This window comes from Thamnophis sirtalis, unplaced genomic scaffold, assembly GCF_051295495.1.
Source record: "Thamnophis sirtalis isolate CommonGarterSnake01/CBP01778 unplaced genomic scaffold, rThaSir2_p1.2 scaffold_8, whole genome shotgun sequence".
NCBI lineage: Eukaryota > Metazoa > Chordata > Lepidosauria > Squamata > Natricidae > Thamnophis > Thamnophis sirtalis.
The window spans coordinates 55,697,571-55,717,087 of NW_028261388.1; positions in this window are offsets into that span (position 1 = coordinate 55,697,571).

A 19,517-nucleotide genomic window follows, 5' to 3' on the forward strand; every position below is an offset into this window, starting at 1 on the left:
TCAATTTGCTAAAAATACATAAAAGAAAAGTTGTTTGGGAACATTACAGAAGAAGCAGCTGGTAGCAACCTGTACAAGTATTCTTCTGTGAACTTGTATATTACAGGAAAAGTTTAAGAGCTCAATGTCACATATCTCAAATCACTCTTTATCTCTAACAGCTACTACAGCTGAAGGTTATAACTACACCCAGATTAGTCACTGTTGCAACTAGGAATGAAAAACTGGTTTGGATTAAGAAGAAGCAACCTACACATGTCCATGCCTGCATGTTCATACACATACATACTGTATGGTACAAAACTAACTTTGGGTAACAATGATTCTCTATATGAGTGTCTATATATTCTCCAGAAATCATTCTGAAATTGAAATTCTAAAACACTACACTACTTCCAGGAGTAGTTCAAAATTATTCAAGATCAAACCACTATTCTTTTCACAAAGCTACATGGAATCTAGAAGACTCTCCCACACAAACATGCATTTATATCTGTATATCTATATAAAGGTTTAATAAAATTGTCAGTAAATTTTTACATTCTCCATAACATCTTGACAATTATAAAACAATTGATTATATCATGACAACCTACAAATATTGAAATCAGCTATTAAAAGAATTACTGCTAAGAAATTTTTAGGAAGATGTGAGTCACACATTGTTCCTTTTTCAAGGGATAGAGGGAAGCCAATGAAGTTTTCAATCACAGTCAGAAAATGTGCCTTATGAATGAGTCTGTTCTGAAAAATCAATGATAATTTGACATTCCTAAAATACTTGCAAGATTCTTAGAATTTATTTTCTTTAGTTTGTAATCTGTAAAATTGCCTTTACAGTCTCGCTCGCTCCCACCCATCCCTCACGAGCCACAGAGCCTAGACTAGATTATTATTCCATTGTTACACAATTGTATGGTTTATTCCAGAAATAAGTAATGAATGCTTATTCTAATGCCTCCACTTGGGATTTAAAGAAAAAAAAATCCACAGCATAAATAATATACGGATGTGTCTATGAGCCAGTCAGAAAGTTCCATCCATTTTATACTAAAAGCATATAACAAATTTAGCGAACAAAGCTTCAGATGGGTGCAATTGCTCCCAGACTAGGCTTTTTTGGTGTAGTCACCATGTTTTATGCCAGTGATGGTGAACCTTTTCAGCACCGAGTGCCCAAACTGGAACGTGCATGCATGTGCACCAGAAACCCGAAGACCAGCTGGTCGGTGCGCATACACATGCAGGCCAGCTGGTCTTTGGGTTTCTGGCACATGCATGTGCACTGGTCAACTGGTTTTTGCACATGCCAAAGCACCAGAAACTCGACGACCAGCTGGCCAGTATGTGCATGCCTGGTTTTTGACAGGTTTTGGCTGTTTTTTGGACTGTTTTCAGGCCGTTTTTCAGGGCATTTTCAGGCCATTTTTCTGGCTGTTTTTGACCCCAAAAATGGTCCCAAAAAAAAAAATGGCCTGAAAACAGCCCCCAAAAGCCTGAAAAATGTCCTGTTTTTTGGCCGTTTTTCGGGCTGTTTTCTGCTGCCCCAATGCCTGCAAAGAAGAAACCAGAAGAGCAGCTGGCAACTGTGCGTGTGCCCACAGAGTGGGCTCTGCATGCCACCTCTAGCACACATGCCATAGGTTCACCATCATGGTTTTATACTCTTGACTTTATGAAAAATCCAGATGACTTCTGAACCTTGCCTACTGCTGAGTTAAAGTGCTATCTACTTCTCCCTGAGTCAACCAAAAGCAATGCTTGCAATTCCTGTTCAAACGCTGTTCAAAATGTCATAGTCCTAAGTAAGTGTGCTGTTTGGGAACATGAAAGCAATTCTCCAATATTGCTGTCTTCCTTCTTCAGCACATCATCAGCCCCTGGGGGGGGGGGACGGTCTGCAATCACTGCACTGCAGCAAGAAAGGAGCAGGTCTGCCTGCAAACCTCTGTCTATTCTAATCTTATTTGAATAAACATTTGTTATTTTTTTAAAAAACACCAATTCGTAAAGGAGCTTAGTCACAATTATTTAGGATGTCTTTCTCCTTCCTTCCCTTCTTTTCTTTATAAAAGCCACAGTATTGACTTTCAATTTCTGATGTTCGGTTTGGGATGCTGCAAGAGACACAATTGGCACTGTCATACCATTGTCATGCTGTCTCAACCTTCAGATGAAGCACCAAAAGCTAGAGTTAAAGTCTATCCAGAACTGCTGTTTGAACAGTTTAGTCCTACCATGCAATTCTAACACCATTATTTAAATTTACCAGTCATAAATTGCTTCCATGATTCCATGGCAGATGTAATATGGGGGCCTACGTGTGTCATATTGATCTATATGGGAGTATAGTTGCCAGAGGAATGCAAAAACACCACCTGTGCTAAAAACAACACAGTTCTACTTTTCTTGCACAGCTTGGAAGGCCAGTAGATAAACCCTACTGTATCAGCTCTTTGTTCATTTAATTAACCAGTTAGTCAATTTATATAGATGTGCAGCTCACCAATGTAATTCTGAGCAGCAATATAACATTAAAACAATTAAAAATAGCAGAAATAATATAAATGTATTCCAGCTGTTAAAAAGTTCATATCCCCACCTGAGACAGATACATCTAACATTTCAGCCTAAATACTAGGAGGAAAACCAAGGTTTTAGTGACTTCTGAGAGATTATTTATTTTTATTTATTATAATTTGTCAAACAAAAATAAAAACAGGAATAACATAAAAATACAATGACAGGGTCAATAGGCACATTAGTTTCTTTATGCATGACCCCCCCCTATGGATTAACAAGATGAGGACCAGTCATATCTCATGACATGATGGAAAATAATTTCATAGGTGGGGTATTGCCATAAAAGAAGATACAAGAGCAGAGAAGGCAAACCTGAGACCTCATAAAGCCAATAAAGACCTACTTTCTGATCTATTTTGGGTCATCTGACTTCATCTCTGATATAGTATGTAGCAAAATATAATAAAGTATACAAACCTTGTAGCTGTCATTTGTTCCTATTAGTGGTGGGATTCAAAAAAAAAATTTACTACTGGTTCTGTGGACGTGGCTTGGTGGGTGTGGCTTGGTGGGCATGGCAGGGGAAGAATACTGCTAAATCTCCATTTCCTTCCAATCAGCTGGGACTCCAAAGGCAAAGAATAGATGGGGGTGGGGCCAATAAGAGGTGGTATTTACAGGTTCTCCAAACTAGTCAAAAATTTTCCAGAACTGGTCAGAAACTGCTGAACACCACCTCTGGTTCCTATGCTATCAAAAATACAATTTAAGCTTGTATGGTCAAAAATGACAAGTTGATCTCACTCATGGGCTAAGAATGTGACAAAGCCATCATCATATGACATGAGAGGAAAAAAATTGTGGCCAAATCCTGTTCATGCCATGGTTAGGTGCATATATGGACATGGCCATAAGTTTGTTACCAGAGGAGAGGGATATTACTGATGTTCTATCAAGATATACCCATTTAAATAAATTAATCCACTCAGCAACCCTGCATTTCCAAATTGCATTTTGTTGACGTAAATTGAAAAATGGGAATTGACAACTTGGTGAAGTGTACTACTATTTACTACTTAGTGATCTTTCCTTGAAATCTTTTTCCAATTTGCATTTCCCAACTTCTAGTGTTGGAACTTTGCTTGGAAAGAAAATCACAAATACTTCTATCAGAGTAATCTTTCACCATTATATTAAGGCAAATGCATAGTTGAAGGGCTGCATGACTGAGATAACGTAATTGTATCAGAACTTCATCTGATTTGGTAAAGCTAATCCTTTCCTCTCTTCTTTCCCTTCCTCCCCTCTCCTCTCCCCTCCATTCCTTTCCTTTCTTTGCATGGTTAGGAATTAGTGCTTTCCTCCAATTGTGAGTGTCCTAATCTTCATGACAGTGCCTTCAGCCCACTGCCAGCCCACTAAGGAAACAGACTAAATTTGGGTTTAGCTATGTCAGTAGTAGCGATGTTTTTTCCCTTCTCCTGGCACATGGCATGTTACAAAAGGCTTCATTGATAATGTAGATGATGCCATAGTCAGGGACTGAACTTCTTAAAAGGACACAAAGAGAAAATGACGAGAAACCAACTTAATGAGCATTATTTCATAGAATTAAAGATTAAGCTTTTTAAAAGTAAACAAAGAAATATAAAATGAGTTCTTTTGACCAAGGTTAATATGTGTGTGGGGTTTCTAGTAGTAATTAATGGAATTTATTTTTGACCAGTACTGAATGATGGTGTTTTAAATATCTGGGTTATAAATGGGGACAGATTTTTTTTTTTGTATCTTAGAAAAAGTGATAACTTGGAATACAAAATGGATTTATTTGCCTGTTAAAATAAATGTTATCATTCCTGATATCTCTCAATAGCCTTTTGCTGATTAGGACTGAATGATGAGTTTTATAGTTTGATTATTGATAAAGGGTGAAATATGAGGAAAAATATTTTTCACACTGAAATATTAGAATATTAGAAGTTACTGAAATTGTTCATATGTATCTAGAGGGGGTGTCATTTTTTATATATCTTTTCTTCTTTTCTTTTTATTTTGTTCTGCATTTCCTTTTCTTTTTTCTTTTTATATATTTCTTAGTTTTTCATCTTTGTCTTTGTGAACTTTAATAAAATTATTTTTTAAAAAGAAATGACTGCAAAAATTAACAACCAGTAGAGGGAAATAAAGAGCCAAATTTCAGTATGGCTCTTTGCTGTATCTAATGGCTATCAAGGTATTTGCAGCCCTATTCACAGGATGATAAATGATAGATATCCACAAGTAAAAAAATTAATTGCTTCACAACATCTTTCATAGTTTTACAGAAGCGGGCTACCTAAGTAACTAATTAAAGGGAAAGGTTCCCCTCGCACATATGTATGTGCTAGTCGTTCCTGACTCTAGGGGGCGGTGTTCATCTGTTTCAAAGCTGAAGAGCCAGTACTGTCCAAAGACATCTCAGTGATCATGTGGCCGGTATGACTAAATGCCAAAGGCGCACAGTACGCTGTTCCCTTCCCACCAAAGGTGGTTCCTATTTTTCTACTTGCATTTTTACATGCTTTCGAACTGCTAGGTTGGCAGAAGCTGGGACAAGTAATGGGAGCTCACTCCATTACGTGGCACAAGGGATTTGAACTGCCGAACTGCCGACCTTTCTGATTGGCAAGCTCAGCGCCTTAGCCACTGAGCTACCACATCCTTAAGTAACTAATTAGGTATCCTAAATGACATTCTTTTGGATTAATGTTATACTAAAAATGTGTTCCAATCATGCTAGCACTCTAGAAACTCCAAGAACTATGAATGCATTACTTTTTTATCAAAATTCTCATCCATAGGAACATTTCTGTTGGGAAATTTCACACTCACTTAGAGAATTAGGAACTGTTCCACAAATTAGTTATCTCCTGTTTAGAATGCATACATATGTCTTATTGTACTGGGGGGTGTGCATTGTTAGGATTCAAAGTGGGCAAAGATGCCTTCAGTCTAACATGGGCACCCTGGCTGGATCTAGACAACAGTTCCTTAAAGGAGTTTTGACTTTTCCTGGTCTCCCTCAGTAATCAAAAGTGTTCAAAAAACACATGCTTGAATTAAGTGACATTAAGAAGACAGCAATAAAGCCATAAAATCATACAGGACTATGAAAATTGTTGTTGTAAACACACCAGAGTCACTAGGTGGTGTGGAAATTTACATACATGCATATATGCATATATACATACATACATACATACATACATACATACATACATACATACATACAATAAAAATATACAGCTCCTTTAACAACGACAGGAGAGCTATTCATGTTATATCCTATGCTCTTTTACTCACCTAGGATTCAAATATGGAACACTTCTTGTTTGTATTACAATGCCTGCCAAACGCTTTCAAATTTAGATTTCTGAAATAGCAACAAATCCTAATATAACTATACGAAGGAGGAGCGAAAGAGTTAAGGGTAGCATGTGTCAGCCCTGGTTTCCTAGTGGTATGTGCTAAAAAATTATTCTGCCAAAAGTAGGCATGCACAGGCAATTTTTATTTCTGGTTATGAAACAGGAGAGGCATGAATATGTTGGAAAAAGTAAAATTTTGGAAATTCTGGTTCAAATTCTTGTGCAAAAACAGATGACACAAATAAAGCCTGCCAGCATCTCCTCCAGACAGTTGAGAACAAAAGATCTCCTTTCAAAAGAACACTCATTGGTTTGCCTATGATTAGTCCCTGATGAGAGGGAGACAGAAATCTCCACAGAAATCTCCTTGGTTTCTCAGCTCCTACCATGCTGGCATGCAGCCCTGTCTCTATTAAAGTTTAGATGACTGTAATTGACAGAATGCTAGTATTCCACTGAGTAACTGATAAATGTCAATTGCAGCCTTGTAGGACCTAAAGTTGTCCTACTATAAACTTACATCACCCCATACTGCCAATGAGCTTGGTTTGAACACTTCTAGATCAACCAACCTGCTATTACTATCCTGGTGTAATCAGTACTCTGTAACATAGTAAATAACCTGTAATGAAGATCTAAGAGGTCTTTTTTTTGTCTCCAGTCAACCCATTTCTTCATATTCCATCCATATCTTGGTGGATTCTGTTAATCGTATACATATATGACCGAAACGTAACACATCAAATAACAATAGCAATAATACTATTCCTATTTACCCAGTACTAATTTCTATGAAAGCACTCAGCCAGTGGAATTTAGAATTCTTATTCAGAATATTTCCAATTTAATCCTGTTCAAAAACCAAGGACAAACTGGGAAACCTATATCACTTCTGAAAGGCCAGGAAACTTCAGCACTTTTTACATTTTGGGGTATTTGAGATTTTAAATTGTCCATCCGGTCAGATTTTAAGTTAGTGTAAAAAGATAATTTGGAGTACAATGCAATAAAAAAAAAACTAAATACCAAATGTAATAAAAACAATCATTTGCATAGCAACATGGAAATAAATTCAGAAGTTGCAAAATTAAAAGGCAAGGTGAGTATATAACTATTTAAAATGTCTTAGAATAATTTGATGCCAAAAAGCTTATAAAAGCACTGTTATTTGTATTTTTGGAGGAAGGTATACATTCCCTAAACAAATATTTTTTAGAAGTCTTTGAGCTATGATTCAGCCATAAATGTTGAATCCTAATCAAGTTCACATAGGAGAAAGCACTCTTTCAAATGTTAGGGTTCAAATAAATTACATAGATCTTTAGAAATAAGCAGAGAAATCTTGTATTGACCACAAAAGCAAGTAAAGTTATCCAGTATTGTATTTTCAAAATTGGCTTTATATGGATCTACCTTACTTAACTAGTTAAACTTCTGGCAACCAAATCCTCCTCCTCGACTCCTGGTAAATGAACAAATAATTCTTGTCCCACGGGTGCTTTTTCAAAAGGCAACTGGCCTTTGTTTTTTCTTGAAGATCATGGCCTGGATGACTGAGAATCTCCATAGACAAATGATTCTTATGTTCACTTGGTTATTCATACTTTTTTTTTTCGTTTTCCCATGAGATTAGGAAAGAAACTATGATATACATGAAGTAGACTAGGAAAGTTGGGAATATAAGGTAAAGGCAAGAAAAGGATGCTATTGCTGAATCAAGGTATCTGTCAGGGTTCCAAGTAACACCCCCAATGAAATAAAACTTCGAGGCCTCAAAGTTCCACTTTATTAGAGATGTCATATTGGCACATCTGGGAAAACCCAAATCTGAAAGCTTCCAGGTTTTCCCCACCCAAAAGTAAGTCCAAGCACCTACTCAGCACCCACATGTCCATCACATGGTCCAATCAAAGCACCATCCCAAGTGGAGATGCCTCCCATTCACACTCCTCCAGGTGCAGGGCAGAATGTCCTTGACTCTCAGAAAAAGGAATGTTATTATGACTATATCTCTCTCCAGTTCCATACAATCCCCCCTCCCAGTTTCCCACAGACTAAATGTGGTAGACCTGAAGATCCAATGCCCAAGATGGCTTCCAGGCCTGACCATATCTCTGACAATGAAAATAATATGTAATGTTGTTATTGTTTTTAGGGAGTATCCTGAAGGATTATCTAACATATTCTACTACTATTGCAGATACTCGTTTTAGACTGGGTATGCTTCTGACAAAGCTCAGAATATGTATAGTAGTAGTAATCTAAGAAATATTTGTAAAGACATATTATCTCTATGAAGCAGTGAGGTTTGGAATGTTCCAAAATATTGTTGGTGTTTTGAATACTTCTCTGCAAAAATGGATGCATTTAAAAAGCTGTACCTTGACCCAGAAGACTTAGTAATGTGACTGAGAACAAAGTGGCTGCAGCAGTACCTGAACAAAACTGATTTTCTGGACCTTAAAATATAAAGGTTTACTTGGTCACCTAGATCAGTGTTTTTCAACCACTGTGCCGCGGCACACTAGTGTGCCGTAACATAGTGTAAGGTGTGCCGTGGGAAAAACACCCACCTATAGTCAATATAGGCACAGAGTTAAAAAAATTTAACATTTTCTAATGGTGGTGTGCCTTGTGATTTTTTTCATGAAAAAAGTGTGCCTTTGCACAAAAAAGGTTGAAAAACACTGACCTAGATGGATGACAAATGTTGGAAACTACATCAAAGAAATACAATTCTCTCCTGGACTTCTCAGGAACTTTCTATATTGTACACCATCATATTATTTTGCATCACTTAGCTTTACTCACACTAGTGTCCTTCCTGTTGGGCCATGTCCAGAAGATGGTACAGATAGTACTGAACTTATGGCCATAATTGAGCACAAAATTTCTGTTGTTAATGAGACATTTAAGTGAACATTTTATGAGTTTTCTTTCCACTGTAGTTAAGTGAATCACTACAGTTGATAAGTTAAATGAATCTGGATTCCCAATTGACTTTGCTTGTGAGAAGGTCACAAAAGGTGATCACATGATCTTGGAACACAGCAACAGTCATAAATACGAATCAGATACCAAGCATCTGAATTTTGATCATATGATCATGGGGTCATGCAGAGGTCAAAACTGTGAAACGGCCATAAGTCACATTTTTCAGTACCATTGTAACTTTGAATGATCACTAAACAAACTGTTGTAAGTCAAAGACTACCTACTATAAGATTAGTATTTAATATTTAGATCATGATGTCTATTATGTTTTCTGGCTTGTCACCTATGCTTTTTAGCTTTTACATGAAAGCACTGAGCTCATCAGGGGCTTTAAAATTGTGTGCCAACATGTGTGTGTGTTGACAATACCCAGCTCAACTTCTCCTTATCTTCTAACTACAGAGAGTAATCTATACCCTTGAACTTTGCTTAACTTCAATAATGGCAGAATGAGAGAAGCTGAAATTAAATGCAGACAAGACAGAGGACTTTTAGCAAAGGGGAAAAACATTGACATAAAGCTTGCTCTGGATGAGGCAGTATTCATCCAACAGGAGGAGGTCCACATTTGGGCATACCCCTTGATTCACAGACATTATTGCACTTGCAAGTGGGATCCATGGCCAGGAGCACAATTATACTTAATGCAACAAATATAATCCTTCCTTAGCTTGACTTAGCAACAGTCACCCATCCCTTGGTTACAGCTTGTCTGGATTAATGCAATGTAGTTTATGTGATGAAACCCTTGAATAATAGTCAGAAATTGTAATTGCACAAAATCTGACAGCTAGATGACTGATTGGTGAAAAACACAGAAACGTTTAGCAACCAGGTACAATTAAAGTTTTAATATTGATTGTAAGAGCCCCATTAAAGGAACAAGAACACCACACATTAATTGAATTGATAAAAAGGAGGAATTCTATATTTAGGCAAGACTTTATACAAAAATAAAAGTTAAAATAAGCCAAAAAAATGGTAAGAGAACACCTGTCTGATCTTGATGAATACAAATCACTGTGACCTGATAGGTTGCACCCAAGAGTTCTAAAGAAACTGGAAGATGTCATATTAGAACTACTGTACCACATCTTTCAAAAATCCTGGAGTACCGGGGAACTACCAGAGGACTGGAAAAGAGCTCATATGGTTCCCATTTTCAAAAAAAAGGGGGGGGGACCAGATCCAGCAAACTACACACCAGCCTAACATTAATAACCGGGAAGATACTGAAAAGGATAATAAAAAATAGATCTGCTAAAATCTAGAAATGAGTAAAGTAATAACTAGAAGTCAGCATGAGTTTGTTGAAAACAGATCATGCCAAACCAATCTTATTTCATTCTTCAAAATAGTGTCTAAATTAATAGACAAGCTAAATACTGTGGACATAATATACTTAAGACTTCAGCAAGACATTCAACAAAGTAGACCACAACCTACTTCTTGATAAGCTGGAAAAAAGTGGGATAGCTAGCATCATTATCAGATGGATTTGTAACTGGCTGTCAAACTGTACTCAAAGAGTAGTCCTTAATGGTACTACATCTACATGGAGGGAAGTAAGCAGGGTTACTTCCCTCCATGTAGATGTAGGGAAGGTTCCGTCTTAGGCCCAGTGCTCTTTAATATCATCATAAATGACTTAGATGAGAGAATAGAAGGGGAACTTACAAAATTTCTGGATGATACTAAGCTGGCACGAATAGCCAACATCCTAGATGATAGGCTCAATATCCAGATGGATCTTGACAGACTTGAACACTGGGCCCTATCTAACAAAATGAAATTCAATGTAGAATTGATCTATTTTCCAAAGCACCTGAAGGCCAGACAAGGAATAATGGATGGAAACTGAAGAAAGAGAAATTCAAGCTGGAAATAAGGAGAAATTTTCTGACAGTGAGAGCAATCAACCAATGGAACAGCTTGCTTTCAGAAGTTCTGGGAGCTTCAGCAACCAGAAGTACCTCAGCGAGACAGACAGAAAACTGTGAGCTCTGAAGAGCCTCACATAAATTCTGTCTGACAAACCAATGCTGAGATCCTTTTGGATCAGAACTTTTGTGGAGGAAAAGTGAAGAAGGAGCTCCATCTCATTAGACCCAGAGGAATGTAACAGGTTCTTAGTAGGTCAGAGATTAGCTTTCCAAATCGGTGTCAGGGGAGGCAGCATGGCTGCTATCAAGTTGTGGGCTTCTGGTCAAAGCATCTGAGCAGCAGCGTGTAATGAATGGAATGTGAAACCTGGTAAGAAGATTTAATTAACCAACCTACATAAATCAGAATTTGGAAAAGGCAAAGAACCTTGTGAGTATAAATTATATTGATGAATAGATTGGGATGTTGGCGGAAAGAAAAGAAAGAAGGGGGAGGAATTATTGTTTAAATCATTAAGCCCAAAGAGATCTGCTTGTTTCAAACAACTTGGAGACAGAAATGAGGAAACAGAGACTTAACTAACCCACTGAAATACAAATTTTGAATTTGTATTTGAAAAGATTGTGTCTTTAAAAGAGATTAATCGGCAACTGGGAATCCTACAAGAAGAAGGAGGAGGGAAACGAAAGTTAAAAACATACCAAGGAGACTTGCTTTGTTTGAGTTTGTTCTAATTTACATATCTTAAGTAACTCTAATCAATGAGAAGTGGAAAGTAACAAAGGGAAAAAAATAAAGAAAAAGCACTATTTTCTCTGCTCACAAACCCATCTTGTCTGGATTTAAAACTGGATTTAAAAATATCAAGCTGTATTGCTGGAATCATCAAGCTGAAAGAACACGGAGCCATTTGCCGGAGGGAAGAACAAAGAACAAAGAAAGCGAAGTGATTAAGATGGCTCCCCTTCTCTTCCTCTTCATTTTAGCTGAATTGGAATATAAGCCGGATCAGAATTCCAAAATAAGAAGAAACTATGTGACTTAAAGTATAATTAACTGTATAACTAATGGTAATCTTGGAACCAGACATTATGGAAAGGTGGGAATTTGAAGAATTGTGAAATTATAAAAAATATGCATAAATCAGTAAAGCTAAGTTTAAATAGAATCTTGAAGTTAGAGACTGGGGAGAGGCAGGAAATGGGGGAAGAAGAGGGGGAGGGTAATGAAATGGTAGAAACGAGGGAAAATAAAAAGCAGACAAAAGATTTCAGTGGGTTTGACAGTGGCATAGGAAAAATTGAAAAGGGGGGATATGTCCCAACAAAGAAAAGAGAAGAGTCAGGAATAGAGAAGAAAGAGGAGAAAGGAATGATAAGAGAAAAGAGAAAGAGAAGACAGGGAGACAGAGGACATGCCAAAAGATGCAGCAGTGGGTGGAGAAGAAAGAAGAAAAAGCAGTCTAGAATTTGGGATAAAAGACTTACTAGGAAGAAATCAGACATTTAGAAATTGTTATGTGGAGAATATAAAGTAGAGGTATGTGACTTACTCTTTTACATGATAACTGAGTTGCTAATTGATTGAATATCATAATGGAAAGATAATTAAATATAGGTTAAAATACATTAAATATGGAACATAGAATTTTTAAGATGATGAACAAAAGTGAGGTGTATATTGCTTGTTATTTTACATAGCAGACCAACGGAATTGTAATGAGCATTGAACAGCAAGGATTGTTATTTAAAGACAATTAAATATAAACTAAGTTAAGATATGGAAAAATGGAGAGGGAACATGAAATATACTTATAATAGAAAATTATTGAGATTATAAAGACAGAACTAAAAATTTGGGGCATATAATGATGCTTAACTATACAATATTATGATGAGAATAGCTGGGAAATGTAATCAGGTCCACATTTTGGCCAAAAATAAGTTGCGTGTGTGTGTGTGTTAAAATATAATTACTATATATGTATACTTTTTTTGCTAAATGCCAGGTCTGTTGTTCACAAGGCTCCCCTCGTCCGGGACTTAATTTTTGACGAGGGGGCAGACCTGGCATGTATTACTGAAACCTGGCTGGGCACAGAAGGAGGAGTCCCCCTTGTAGAGATGTGCCCAGAAGGATTTCAGGTGCTTCATCAGCCGAGAGCCCAGGGAAGGGGTGGCGGTGTGGCTATTGTTATCCGGGAGTCTTTAGTACCTCGTAGGGTCCCTGCTCCGGAGCTTGTCGGGTGTGAGTCCCTGCTGGTAAAGTTGGACCTCAAGGGTCAAGTGGGTCTGCTGCTAACGTACCTGCCTCCCAACTGCGTTGCAGCAGCCCTCCCCTCGTTCCTCGAGTCAGTAGCTGAGCTGGCAATTGAGTTCCCCAGGCTTATGGTTCTGGGGGACTTCAATTTGCCATCGCTTGGTGAACGCTCTGATGGGGCGCAGGAGTTCATGGCTTCCATGACAGCCATGGGCTTGACCCAGGTAATTCGGGGCCCAACCCACTCAGCGGGTCACATGCTCGACCTCGTATTTCTCTCGGAGCAGTGGATGTGTGATCTTGGTCTGAGGGGTAACGAGACCATACCCCTGTCGTGGTCAGACCATTGCCTACTGAGGCTTGACTTCCAGAGGCCAAACCCCCACCGTCGGGAGGAGGAACCGACCAAGTGGTTCCACCCCAGGCGACTTATGGTCCCTTTGAGGTTCCAGACGGAGCTTGGGGTTATTCCTGATACTCTTGCCCACAGTTCGGCGGAGACTCTGGTTGCTGCCTGGTACTCGGCGGCATCGGAGTCTCTTGACCGGATTGCGTCACTACGGCCCCTCCGGGTCGGCGGATCCCGGAGGCCCCCTTGGTTTACCGAGGAGCTCCGGGAGAAGAAGCGCCGGAGGAGACGCCTAGAGCACTTGTGGAGGTCCGATAAGTCCGAGTTGAACCGAGCACTCTTGACAACCTGCACCAAGGATTACATCAGGGCATTGAGGGCTGCCAAAAGAACACATATTGCCACCTTGGTTGCATCCGCCAAGTCACGCCCAGCCGCCCTGTTTAGGATTACCCGCTCCCTCCTTAATAGGAGGGATGCGGGAGACCCCTTACAGGGTAGGGCTGAGGACTATGCCCAGTTCTTGGCGGACAAAGTTGCTCGGTTTCGGTCGGACTTGGACTCCACCGCTGTAGATCCAGCCGAGACACAGGAGGGTTACTTGGCAAACCATCTCTGGGTTGAGTTTCAGGATGTTGCCTCTGGGGATGTGGACAAGGCCATTCGAGCTGTGAGTGCCTCCACCTGTATTTTGGACCCGTCCCCCTCCTGGCTGGTTGCCAACAGCAGTGAGGTGACACGTGGCTGGATTCAGGCGGTCGTGACCGCCTCTCTTCGGGAGGGGCACTTCCCCGCCGCACTTAAAACAGCGGTGGTGAGACCCCTCCTGAAGAAACCATCCTTGGATCCAGCTATCTTAAACAACTATCGTCCTGTCTCCAACCTCCCCTTTGTTGGGAAGGTTGTTGAGAAGGTGGTGGCCTTCCAGCTTCAACGGGCCTTGGAGGAAGCTAGTTATCTTGACCCCTTCCAGTCCGGCTTCAGACCTGGTTACAGCACAGAAACCGCTTTGGTCGCATTGACCGATGATCTCTGGAGGGCCAGAGATGGAGGCCATACGTCCATCCTGGTTCTCCTTGACCTCTCAGCGGCTTTCGATACCATCGACCATGGTATCCTTCTGCGACGACTGCGGGAGGTGGGGGTGGGAGGCACTGTCTTACAGTGGTTCTCCTCCTACCTCTCGGACAGGTCGCAGTCGGTGTTGGTCGGGGGGCAGAGATCGTCCCTGAGGCCCCTAACATATGGGGTGCCGCAGGGTTTGGTCTTATCCCCCCTACTATTTAACATATACATGAAACCGCTGGGCGAGATCATTCGGAGGCACGGGATAAAATACCATCAATATGCAGACGATACGCAATTGTATCTGTCCGCCCCGTGCCAACTCAATGAAGCGGTGGACGTGATGAACCGGGGTCTTGAGGCCGTTAAGAACTGGATGAGTGCTAACAAACTGGTACTCAACCCAGCCAAGACCGAGTGGCTGCTGTGTTTCCCTCCCAACAATTTGGCTAATATTCCATCTCTCAGGCTGGGGGGTCAAATTCTATACCCCTCAGATAGGGTTTGTAACTTAGGAGTCCTCCTGGACCCATAGCTGACTTTTGACCATCATTTGTCGGCTGTGACCAGGGGGGCTTTTGCCCAGGTTCGCCTGGTCCGCCAGTTGCGACCCTACCTGGAACGGGAGGCTCTCGCAGCAGTCACTCGAGCCCTTGTGATCTCTAGGCTGGAATTCTGCAATGTGCTCTACATGGGGCTGCCCCTGAAGTGCATCCGGCGACTGCAGTTAGTTCAGAATGCGGCCGCGCGAGTGATAGTGGGCGCACCGCGGTTCGCCCACATAACACCCATCCTCCGCGAGCTGCACTGGCTACCTGTTGATCTCCGGGTGCGCTTCAGGGTGTTGATGACCACCTTCAAAGCACTCCATGGTAGTGGGTCTGAGTACTTGAGAGACCGCCTCCTGCCGATTACCTCCCTCTGACCGATTAGATCGCACAGACTGGGCCTCCTCCGAATCCCATCCGCCAGTCAATGCCGACTGGCGACTACACGGAGGAGAGCCTTTTCTGTTGCAGCTCCGACCCTGTGGAATGACCTCCCCGTCGAGATACGCACCCTCACCACCGTCCAGACCTTCCGCACAGCCCTCAAGACCTGGCTATCCCAACAGGCCTGGGGATAGGTTTTGAATTTCACCCCACCCGAGTGTTGAGTGTTGAATGCATGTTGTGTTTTTTATCAATTTATTTTGTTCACATATTGTTTATTTTTGCATTGCACCCCCTTCCCTATGATTGTAAGCCGCCCTGAGTCCCCTCAGGGAAAAGGGCGGCCTATAAATTCTAATTAAAAAAAATACTTTTATTTTTTTTCTTTTAAAAAAGAGGAAGGAGGATATATGTTAAAATTAAAGATGTTTATTGAAATGAAATTATAAATACCATCAACATAAAATGGAGCCCTCTTAGAGACTGAAATACACCAAGTAAAGGAGATGAAGTGTGTGGAAGAGAGAAATGAGAAGAGAGGAAGAAGAGAGGGTTAGGAGAGAGGGGGGAAGAGGAGGAGAGAAAGAAGGATTGGAAAGGGGAGAGATGAGAACGAGAGAGGAAGGGGAAGTAGAGAAGGATGACAGAGGGAAGAAAGAAGGTAGGGAGGAGGAGGACAGAGGGAGAAGAAAATGACGGATAGGCTACAAACATGGTGTATGGAGAGCAGAAGAGCCAATAATCATTTTTGGGGGTTGATGGCAAGACAAATTGATATAAATATTTAATAATACAAAATAATGTTGGTTATGTAACAGTATACATGTGCTTATTTGTATGAAAATAAAAAAATAAAAACTTTATTAAAAAAAGAAGTTGTGGGAGCTTCATCACTGGAAGCTTTCAAGAAGAGACTGGATTGCCATCTGTCAGAAATGGTGTAGGGTCTCCTGCTTGGGCAGGGGGTTGGACTAGATGACCTACAAGGTTCCTTCCAACTCTGTTGATCTGTTAAAAATTTCTGCTGCATTTTATCAGACATTTTCCACAAGCAACGAAATCAGCACCAGTTGTTGAAAGCTTTAGGGATGCATAGCTAGCAAATCAATTAGTAATTTAATATTCTAATATCAGATGCATGGAGCCTGTAATTAAACTGGATTAATTAACCAAATGGGTAACCAAAGGCCCTATCATTTGTAATATATGTGCCAGGATTATCTTAATTTTACTTTACATCAGCATTTAACAAGATTAGCTAATGCAACCATAGAAACAATATCAGCCTTCAAAATCAGAATTATATAAGCTTTATTGAAGGAAAATGGGATAAAATGTACAGTATTTTAAAAGATATCAATCCAACGGCATTGTGTCCAAGGACTCAGTAGGTTTTTTATATCAGCATCCAAACTGGAAGCTTTCCATTTCCATAGATTATGTTTTATCTGTTAATGTACTTCTCAGACAGATAAAAATGCAACTAAATAGACAGTATGATTATGTATAATTGTAGAAAGCTATTCTTTATAAAAATCAATTTCTTCTTCAGTTAAGTTTGAGTCAGTGTTGTATAACTGAGACTGAGAGTTTTTAAAAAGTTGATTTTTGGAATGTCAACATTATCTTGGATAACTTTTTTAATAGTTGAAAAAATACTATATGGTTGCAAGTTTCAGTTGAGAAGCTTGTAATTTATTAACTGTTTTTACTTCATTCCCAGTACTTTTGTTTTACATGATTCAAGGAATATTTTATTGCATGTGCATAAAAAGTTCCTCTTTTATAAAAAGCCAGAAAAGCTTTTTATAATTCTGCTTTGGTCATTTTTCATATATGCTCAAAGCTTCTTACTTTACTCCATTTTTTCTTAGTTAGCTTTTTCATTTTTTCCTTAAAATATAATTAATAATACCAGAAAGTGTGTATGTGTGTGTATTATTGTCTTGCTTATGAAAATGACTTCTTTATTAAAGGTATATTTAAATGCTTTCTGGAAAGAAGTGAGACAAATCTTTCTTATAATCAATAATGTTTCTGAGCCATAATTTGATATAGAATGTATTCATTGGATTTCTATGACTGTCCAACAAGTGAACACAATTTTGGGTAACTAACATAAAATTAAAATACAGAAGAGAAATAATCAACCAAAAATTCCAAAACACAATAGGATATAACCAAGACTGAGCCCCAGTCAAGTTCATCTTCTCAAAGATCATCCCAAAGATGCCAAATTTGTCAGGTCTTGTAAGACTGTTAGAAACAACCTGATGTAGATAGTCCTGCAAGCTCCTGTGCTATGAATGGCTTTAAAGATAGTAACTAGAACCTCCTATACCCAGAAATCTATAAGGAGCCATTACCACTCATGAAGTAGCTGTATACATGTATACAGAAGTGTACATGTATACAGAAATATACATGTAACTACCCGCATGGCTGCATTTTGAACTTATTGTAGTTTCTGAACAGTCTTCAAGGGCATCCACATATAGACTTCATTACAATAATCAAAGCAGAAACTGACCAAGGCATGAATGTTTATGAGCAGGGCCTCTTGATCAGAAAGAAACATGCTTGGCATGGATTTGTACAAAAGATCCACAGTGCTACCGAATCTTCAAGCAAGAACCGAGAGTTCAAGGGAACCCAAACCCACCATTCTGATGTAGAATGTAACCCAATATAGAACTACAGATGGAAAGTGCCCTGTTTCAAAGGGTCATTAATCCACAGGCATTTGGTCTTGTTGGATTGAGGATAGGCCACTGGATTGGCCTAGCCTTCCTAATCCACTAGTGTCGATTCCCAAACTGAGATTTATGAAACAAGGTGCAGATTGGAGTCCCAAAAATATATTCATAGTTATTATTATTCAAAATAAAAGCAGCCCTGATCACAAATTATTTTAAAACAACTTTTTATTTATTTAAATATTAAATAAAACACAACTAATTAGTTGTTGCACATCTCTATTTAACATAAACAAAATTATTTTCAGTCATGATAAAAAATAAAAACTATACATCTTAACTGAATCAATCACATAGTGTCTTTAAATAATCTATTGCATTGCAGTCTGCCAAATAGTACTGTCAAGAATGACAAGGAGAAGCAGCAATGCACAAACCCTGAAATGTTGAAAATGACCTTTTTCTATCTCTGGATAATTGAAAGCATATTCTTTATCATTTGCAGAGGAGATTCTAGAAGTAAAGTGCTTGTCACTGCTTAGAACCAACAGATTGTTTTTATGGCCTGTTGATCCATGGCAGATAAAAGAGAAAGATCCAAAAGAAGCCTATGGTTCTCGAAATAACACATGGAATTGTTTTATGAACATGAAGGCAATGCTGCTGCTTTGGCATGACCTTGTTTTCCTTGTTGAGGTCACCTTTCAAAACCATCTACCCTGCCACTTTACACATAAGCTATTTTATCTTACTTTTTTTTTTTTTTGCTGAAAGGCACCAGTCCGAGATGATTACCCAAAGTAATTTAGCTTCACCTTGAAGGTCTTACAAAACAAAGAAGCAGCAGCAGCGGAAACAGCAACCAGCAACCCAAGGCTCCAGACATGCAGACACTACATATCAATGAATGAAACTCAAGAGTCACAGACAAAGCCATTGAACATACATTATCTTACCCGTACTCTCTTCCCATCTGCCAGACAATCTTTGGTTTATTTGTGTGTGTGTGTGTGTGTGTGTGTGTGTGTGTGTAATATTCTTTTTTTACATATATAACACTGCAGGCTGCACAAAGCAGCAGCAACTTGAAGGCACCCGAGTTATTTTTAGAGATGGGTCCTTAAAGAATTAGACAGAATCAACTAGTTTTGGCATCCAAATGGTAACTTGGGAGCCCAGATGGCTCACCACATGCTCACCTACTCCTAACCTGTTCCTACATCCTCCTGTACCCACTGACAAGAGGATAGCCACCATCTTCCCTTTCTGTGCCAAACTATGCCTGGCTTCCATCAATGCAGACAGAAGCCACCATATGGTAAGAGACTGTACATCATGAAGCCAAAAAAATAGCTTATTCAGAAGGCTATCTTGTAGTGTGTAATGATTTCCAATTCCTGTTATGTGT